This window comes from Loxodonta africana, chromosome 15, assembly GCF_030014295.1.
Source record: "Loxodonta africana isolate mLoxAfr1 chromosome 15, mLoxAfr1.hap2, whole genome shotgun sequence".
Taxonomy (NCBI): domain Eukaryota; kingdom Metazoa; phylum Chordata; class Mammalia; order Proboscidea; family Elephantidae; genus Loxodonta; species Loxodonta africana.
In genome coordinates, this window is record NC_087356.1 from 66,222,827 (window position 1) to 66,231,894 (window position 9,068).

The window sequence follows — 9,068 nt, forward strand, 5'->3', positions numbered from 1 at the left end:
TCTTCAAATCTCCCGTCTGTCCCTTCTGATCTGTTTCTCTGCACTAAGACGGCCAGTGTGGTTGTCTTCTTCTTCTTCCTAGCCTATATCAGCTCTACAAATAGTGAAGATTGAGGCAGCATATTGGATCTGTGGTACAGCCTAATTATGTCAGTGATGAGTGAAAATAAAGTTCTCCTTCCAACTATTCATAATCTGCAAACTGTTCTGTATTGCCCCCTGGTGGAAGTAAAATCACCTTCAGTCTTAGTACATATCAGGACCTACTGCTGTGGAGTCAATTTCGAATCATAGTGACCCTATAGGACAGAGTAGAACTGCCCCATACAGTTTGAAGCAGCACCTGGTGGATTCGAACTGCCTACCTTTTCGTTAGCAGCCATAGCCCTTAACCACTATGCCACCAGGAGTAAGGATTCGCCCTGGCTTTAGGGATCATGGCGGTGTTTGTGTTTGGATGGGTGGGGGTAGGGGAGGAAATTTGTTTTGCAAGGTACTTGAGAATTTGGAAGAGATGACAATATCTGCATAAAAATTTATGTACACAGACATTTATCACTGTTACTTATTAGATTTGTACAATTGGAAACAATAGAAATACTGAACAATGATATTATAAAAAAGTCACTGCCATGGAGTGGATTCCTACTCATAGCGACAACACAGGACAGAGTAGGAATGTCCCACTGAGTTTCCAAGGGTGAAATCTCTACGGAAGCTAACTGCTCCCTTGGAGGAGCTGGTGGATTCCAACCACCAACCTTTTGGTTAGCAGCGGAGCACTTTAACCACTGTGCCCTCAGGGCTTTATGATAAAAAACAGTTATATCTAATTAGTTGGATTGTGGGCATTTCTTCTAATATGCATTATTTAATGAATTGCTTATAATTACTATGTGTGATTATTTTTGTAATCTGATAAAATTAATTTTATTTCTTTAAGTGTTAAAGCTACTGGATAAAGTTAAATGTTTTTAAAAATCAGTTTTACCAATTTGTTTCAAAGCACATATGATGTTACTCCCTTGCTGTAGAATCTTTCACTGTCTTCCTATTAACTTTAGAGTAAAACCTAAATTCTAATACATATACAAATATACAATGATTTTTATAATCTGAGTGGCATATAATCTAAATGGCAACCTCATTTTATATTTTTCCTTTCCTCCTTACATTCCCAAATTGCCAATTTATTTGTCATTCCCCCAGAAGAGAATCTATCACATGTCAGTGTCTTTGGATATGCTGCCCCCATCCTCTGGAATGCAAGTCACTCTATTTTCATCTGTCAAAATTCCTCTGCAGAAAGCCTGTCTGCCCTGATTCCCACAAGATACACAGGCTGTGTTTCCTTTGTGCTCTAATTGTAGAAGGTGAATACCATGCTATTACTTGTGGTACAGTGCTTTCTGAGCTCCCTGAGGGTCAAAGGTGTGCTTCTGATTTCTGTATGTTACTCTTCACAACATGTGCTGGGTTCACAGAAGGAACTCAATAATTGGAGGAAGAGGAATTACACATTATTGAATAGTGGGAGAAAAAAAAGCAGACAAAATTTAATATGTTTCAAATTTTTCAGATGATAATATAAAAATTACATATAGATAAAATTGAATAGAAAAAAGCAACATACCAATGTAATAATTTCAAATATATAATGAAATATAGTTAACACAAGAGAAAACTCAAATAGTTAATGCACATAGATGCTCAACTTTAAAAAAAAAATTATTGTTAATATTTTTTAAATATACTAAACAATGTGATACTATGGTACCATTTTATAACTATTCAATTAGCAAAATAATATTACGTGATCAAAATACATATTAAAAAGGCTCCACGAATCCTGTGACATTCATAAATCCTGGAAGCATTTCTTTATTCATGCATTCATTCAGCTTTTATTTGTTGTCTATTCTATAATAGGCATAGTGGAGTCATGAATTGAATTAGATAGTGGCTGTGCCCTCAAGGAGATTATTGCAATGATATACGAACAGGTGGGTTTTCTGAGAGCATTGAAGAGTGGTATTTGTATCAAAATAGGGGCTATATTAGGAAAAAAATTACAATGAGGAGAGAAACCTTAAATTAATATTAAACTTCACTGTGAGCAAAGTTAATGAAAGCACAGAGGAATAAAGTAGAATGATTCACTCAAGGTCTTAAAATATATTGGTGCATTCTTTAGAAAAACAATTTTAGAAAAGAATTGAGAATAATAAATATGTTCTTACACTTTGACTTAGTAAGTTTTGTGCTGGGAAATTAAGATACTAAAGTATTCCAATGGACAAAGTTCATTTTTAAAGCCAGTTCATTTTTAAAGCAATAGGAAAAGGAAGCAGCTTAAATATCCAGAGATGGACATTTATTAGGTCAATTATAGCATACTGAATTAATACAAACTTGAAATGGTTCTCAATATTACTGCCTATTAAAATTATGTAGCATCATGGGAAAAGCTTATTAAATGAGGTAAGGTAAAAAGACCCAAACATTACATTTATGTGTCCAGCATGTGAATATAGTTTTTTTTTCTCTAGAAGGTTTATAGTCTCATTTTTTATGATGCTTTGATCTATGATCCATTTCATATTATTTTTTGTTTAATGTCTGACAAAAAGGTTGAGGTTCATTGGATACTGAGTTGTTCCAGCACGATCTGTTGAAGAGTTTTCTTTTCCTACTGAATTGCTATGAGGCTTTGATCAAAAATCAATTGGCTAAAGCTGAATGGGCCTATTTTGGGCCTTCTCTTCTATTTAATTGATCTAGTTGTCTCTCCTTACGCCACTTCCACGCTGCATTGTTTACATCTGCTTCATACAGAATCTTTTGTTGGGCAGTCTGTCTTTCAACATTGTTCTTTTTCAACATTGTCTTGCTCTTCTAGATCCTTTCCAGTATCAATTTCAAAGCCTGCACAAAGTTCTACTAAGAAATGAAACAGCTACTAGGATGGTAATTTAGACTCCTTAGAATATATAGATGAACTTTGAGGAATAAGTATCTTAATTTATTGAACTTTCAAACCCATGAATATGTTATCCCAAAAATCCCAGTGCCATCGAGTCGATTCCGACTCATAGCGACCCTATCGGACAGAGTAGAAATGCCGCATAGAGTTTCCAAGGAGGTCCTGGCGGATTCGAACTGCTATAGTTCTGCCATTATTCAGGCTTTCTTTAATTATTCTCAACAGTGTTCTATACTCTTCAGTGTTAAAGTCTTGCATTTCCTTTCTTATGTTTACTGTTAGGTATTTGATGTTATTCCCCCTTGTGTCTGTCAGTTTGTTGTACTGTGGGGGCTTGCGTGTTGCTGTGATGCTGGAAGCTATGCCACTGGTGTTCAGATACCAGCAGAGTCACCCATGGAGGACAGGTTTCACCTGAGCTTCCAGACTAAGACAGACTAGGAAGAAGGACCCGGCAGTCTGCTTCTGAAAAGCATTAGCCAGTGAAAACCTTACGAATAGCAGCAGAACATTGTGTGATATAGAGCTGGAAGATGAGCCCCCCGGTTGGAAGGCACTCAAAAGATGACTGAGAAAGAGCTGCCTCCTCAAAATAGAGTCGACCTTAATGACGTGGATGGAGTTAAGCTTTTGGGACCTTCATTTGCTGATGTGGCACGACTGAAAATGAGAAGAAACGTCTGAAATGTACAAAGTGTGAATCTAGGAAAATTGGAAATCATCAAAAATAAAATGGAACACATAAACATCGATATCCTAGGCATTAGTGAGCTGAAATGGACTGGTATTGGCCATTTTGAATCGGGTAAACATATGGTCTACTATGCTGGGAATGACCACTTGAAGAGGGATGGTGTTGCATTCATCGTCAAAAAGAACATTTCAAGATGTATCCTGAAGTACAACGCTGTCAGTGATAGGATAATATCCATATGCCTACAAGGAAGACCAGTTAATACAACTGTTATTCAAATTTACACACCAACCACTAGGGCCAAAGATGAAGAAATAGAAGATTTTTATTAGCTGCTGCAGTCTGAAATTGATCGAACATGCAATCAAGATGCATTGATAACTATTGGTGATTGGAATGTGAAAGTTGGAAACAAAGAAGAAGGATCAGTAGTTGGAAAACATGGCCTTGGTGTTAGAAACAATGCCGGAGATTGAATGATAGAATTTTTCAAGACCAATGACTTCTTCATTGCAAATACCTTCTTTCACCAACTTAAATGGCGACTATAGACATGGACCTCACCAGATGGAACACACAGAAATCAAATTGACTACATCTGTGGAAAGAGATGATGGAAAAGCTCAATCTCATCAGTCAGAACAAGGCCAGGGGCTGACTGTGGAACAGATCATCAATTGCTCATATGCAAATTCCAGCTGAAACTGAAGAAAATCAGAGCAAGTCCACAACAGCCAAATTATGACCTTGAGTATATCCCACCTGAATTTAGAGATCATCTGAAGAATGGATTTGACGCATTGAATACTACTGACCAAAGACCTGACGAGTTGTGGAATGACATCAAGGACATCATACATGAAGAAAGCAAGAAGTCATTGAAAAGACAGGAAAGAAAGAAAAGACCAAGACGGATGTCCGAGGAGACTCTGAAACTTGCTCTCGAATGCTGAGCAGCTAAGCAAAACGAAGAATTGATGAAGTAAAAGAACCGAACAAAAGATTTCAAAGGGTGGCTTGAGAAGACAAAGTAAAATATAATGACATGTGCAAAGAGCTGGAGATGAAAAACCAAAAGGGAAGAACACGCTCAGCGTTTCTCAAGCTGAAAGAACTGAAATAAAAATGCAAGCCTTGAGTTGCAATAGTGAAGAATTCCATGGGGAAAATATTAAATGATGCAGGAAGCATCAAAAGAAGATGGAAGGAATACTCAGAGTCATTTACCAAAAAGAATTAGTCAATGTTCAACCATTTCAAGACGTGGCATATGATCAGGAACTGATGGTACTGAAGGAAGCCTCATTTTTTATGATGCTTTGATCTATGATCAATTTCATATTAATTTTTGTTTAGCGTCTGACAAAAAGGTTGAGGTTCACTTTCTCTCCATATGGATTGGATACTGAGTTGTTCCAGCAGAATCTGTTGAAGAGTTTTCTTTTCCTACTGAATTGCCATGAGGCTTTGATCAAAAATCAATTGGCTATAGCTGAATGGGCCTGTTTTGGGCCTTCTCTTCTATTTAACTGATCTAGTTGTCTCTCTTTATGCCACTTCCATGCTGCATTGTATATGGCTGCTCTGAAGGTATTGGTGAAAAACAAGGTACCAGAAATTGATGAAATATCAATTGAGATGTTTCAACAAACAGATGCAGCAGTGCAGGTGCTCACTCATCTATGCCTGGAAATATGGAAGACAGCTTCTTGGCCAACTGACTGGAAGAGATCCATGTTTATGCCTATTCCCAAGAAAGGTGATCCAACAAAATGTGGAAATTATAGAACAATATCATTAACATCACACAAGCAAAATTGTGCTGAAGGTCATTCAAAAATGGCTGCAGCAGTATATTGACAGAGAAGTTCCAGAAATTCAGGCCAGTTTTAGAAGAGGACATGGAACCAGGGATATCATTGCTGATGTCAGATGGATCCTGGCTGAGAGCAGAGAATACCAGAAGGATGTTTACCTGCGTTTTATTGACTATGCAAAGGCATTCAACTGTGTGGGTCATAACAAACTATGGATAACATTTTGAAGAATGGGAATTCCAGAACACTTAATTGTGCTCATGAGGAACCTTTACATAGATCAAGAGGAAGTTGTTCAGACAGAACAAGGGGATATTGATTGGTTTAAAGTCAGGAAAGGTGTGTGTCAGGGTTGTATTCTTTCACCATACCTATTCAGTCTGTATGCTGAGCAAATAATCTGAGAAGGTGGACTTATGAAGAAGAGCAGGTCATCAGGATTGGATGAAGACTGATTAACAACCTGCGTTATGCAGATGACACAACTTTGCTTGCTGAAAGTGAAGAGGACTTGAAGCACTTACTAATGAAGATTGAAGACCACAGCCTTCAGTATGGATTACACCTCAACATAAAGAAAACAAAAATCTTCACAACTGGGCCAATGAGCAACATTATAAGAAATGGAGAAAAGATTGAAGTTGTCAAGGATTTCATTTTACTTGGATCCACAATCAACAGCCATGGAAGCAACTGTCAAGAAATTAAAAGGCGCATTGCATTGGGTAAATCTGCTACAAAGGACCTCTTCAAAGATGTCACCCTGAAGACCAAGGTGCACCTGACCCAAGCCATGGTATTTTCAATCGCATCATATGCATGTGAAAGCTGGACAATGAATAAGGAAGACCAAAGAAGAATTGACGCCTTTGAATTGTGGTGTTGGCGAAGAATATTGAATATACCATGGACTGCCAAAAGAATGAACAAATTTGTCTTGGAAGAAGTACAACCTGAATGCGCCTTAGAAACAAGGATGGCGGGGCTGTGTCTTATATACTTTGGACGTGTTGTCAGGAGGGATAAGTCCGTGGAGAAGGTCATCATGCTTGGCAGAGTATAGGTTCAGTGGAAAAGAGGAAGGCCCTCTATGAGGAGGATTGACACAGTGGCTGCAATGGTGAGCTCGAGCATAACAAGGATTGTAAGGATGGCTCAGGATCGGGCAGTGTTTTGTTCTGTTTTGCATAGGGTCGCAATGAGTCAGAACCAACTAGCTGGCATCTAACAAAAACACTGTTAGTATATAGAAATACGATTGAGCTTTCTATGTTGATCTTTGAGCTACAACTTCGCTGAACTTTTAAATTAACGTTAATATATTTTTATGGTTTTTCCATATACAAATTTATATAGTCTTTTAATAGAGATAGTTTTACCTCATGCTTTCCAATAAAACCCAAACCAAACCTGTTGCCACCAAGTTGACTCCGAGTCCTAGCAACCCTATAGGATAGAGTAGAACTTCCCCATAGAGTTCCCAAGGAGCACCTGGCAGATTTGAACTGTTAACCATTTGGTTAGCAGCTGTGGCACTTAATCACTAGGCCACCAGAACTCATTTTCTGACTAACCGCTTTGCTCTGAACCTCAAGTATAATATTGAATACAAATGGCTAGAGTGAACATTCTTCTCTTATTCTTGGTATTTGGAGGAAAGCATTCAGTTTTTCAGCATTAAGTCTGATATTAGGTGTGGGCTTTTGTTTCTTTTTTTCTTTAAGCAGGGCATGTATTATCATACTGTTTCCAAAACTTCTAATTTCTTATATCCAGCTGACCTTTAGAATCATTCAAATTTCAGCAATCTTGTAAATAATAACCACAGGGTCTTTACCTTCCAACACAGAGCAGGGGCGGGGGGTGGGGGGCACTGAAGATACTAGAATGATAAGACATATCTGTTTTGCACTGCATAAATAAACACCTATCTCACATTTCTTCTTCTCTTCCTCCATAGAATTCCCAAAGGAAAATGGCAGGAGGAAATCACTCCACAGTGACTGAGTTCATCCTCACTGGGCTAACAGAAAAGCCAGAACTCCAGCTGCCCCTCTTTCGTTTCTTCCTAGGAACTTAAGTGGTCACAGTGGTGGGGAACTTGGGCGTGATCACACTGATTAGGCTCAGTTCTCAGCTGCACACCCCCATGTGCTATTTCCTCAACAGTTTGTCCCTCATTGATCTCTGCCATTCCACTGTCATTACACCCAAAATGTTGGTGAATCTTGTGATACAAAAGAACACCATCTCCTACCCTGTATGCTCTACTTCTTCATTTTTTTAAATTATATTAGAAGGTCATATGCTGGCTGTGATGGCATATGACCACTATGTTGCCATCTGTAAGCCATTGCTTTACAATGTCACCATGTCTTATCAGGCCTGCTCCTGGTTGGTAGTTGAGGTATATGTGATGGGCTTGATTGGTGCCACAGCTCACACAGGTTGCATGCTAAGAGTGGTTTTCTGCAAGGCTAAAATAATTAACCATTACTTCTGTGATGTTTTTCCACTACTGGAGCTCTCTTGCACCAGCACTTACATCAATGAAGTACTTTAGTTTATTTAATATTCTTGCACCAACCTTGACCATCCTTGGCTCCTATGTCTCCATTATTGCCAGCATCCTGCAAATCCACTCCACTGAGGGCAGGTCCAAAGCCTTCAGAACACACAGCTCCCACATCACTGCTGTTAAAATTTTCTGTGGTTCTGCAGCATTCATGTACCTGCAGCCATCAAATATCAGCTCCATGGACCAAGGCAACGTTTCTTCTGTGTTTTACACCATTATTGTGCCAATGCTGAACTCTCTTATCTACAGCCTGAGGAATAAGGACGTCAAAGTTGCTCTCGAAAAAATCATTGAGAAAAGACTATTCTGCATTAGCTAATGTTTCTAATGCTTGGAGAAGATTCAGTAAGGAAGGAGTCCAGAGACAGCAAAATATATACATGAGTAGTGAGATTATTGCCAAAACACAATTGTTTGGAAGAAAGTTCTCAAAGACATTACTGGATTCATAGTATCACATGGAGGGCAGTCACATGAAGGAATTCTAGCAAGCCTTGGAGGTCACCCATAGTAGCCCATATTGCCTTAATCATGTCTTTAAAAATTTGCAAATGATGTCATATAAGGATATTATAATTTATATACATGGGATTTGGCACTTTGTTAGATAAGATTCATCTATCCTAATTCATAGAATGGTCCATTTGTTCTGTATTCTTTGATCTTCTTAATACTTGGGTATTGGCCTTTTTTTTTTTTTTAACCAATAAGTGTACAAATAAACTCCTCTGGAAGAAAGTGATCTCTAAAATAAATAATTTTTAATAATTTGAAATCTACAAAATTCAATCCCTACAAGTTACTAAGTACCACTAAGAACCATAGTAAGGAATATTGGGGCAGATGATGGATGGTAAGGCATAATTGCTGCCCACAAGATGATAACACTATGGTGGAAGAGATGGATTGAATAATCATGGCTAAATAAATTATGTGTATTTTTACTTATTTCTTTCTGCAACTTTTCTTCACAGTTTTAGTATTGTACTACCACCT

General features: G+C 38.1%; 1 pseudogene; it reads left to right on the forward strand.

Moving 5' to 3' along the window:
- The first annotated feature begins 7,200 nt into the window (after positions 1-7,200).
- LOC100671898 (olfactory receptor 8G50-like) lies at positions 7,201-8,391 on the forward strand (annotated as a pseudogene).
- The last annotated feature ends 677 nt before the right edge of the window (positions 8,392-9,068 follow it).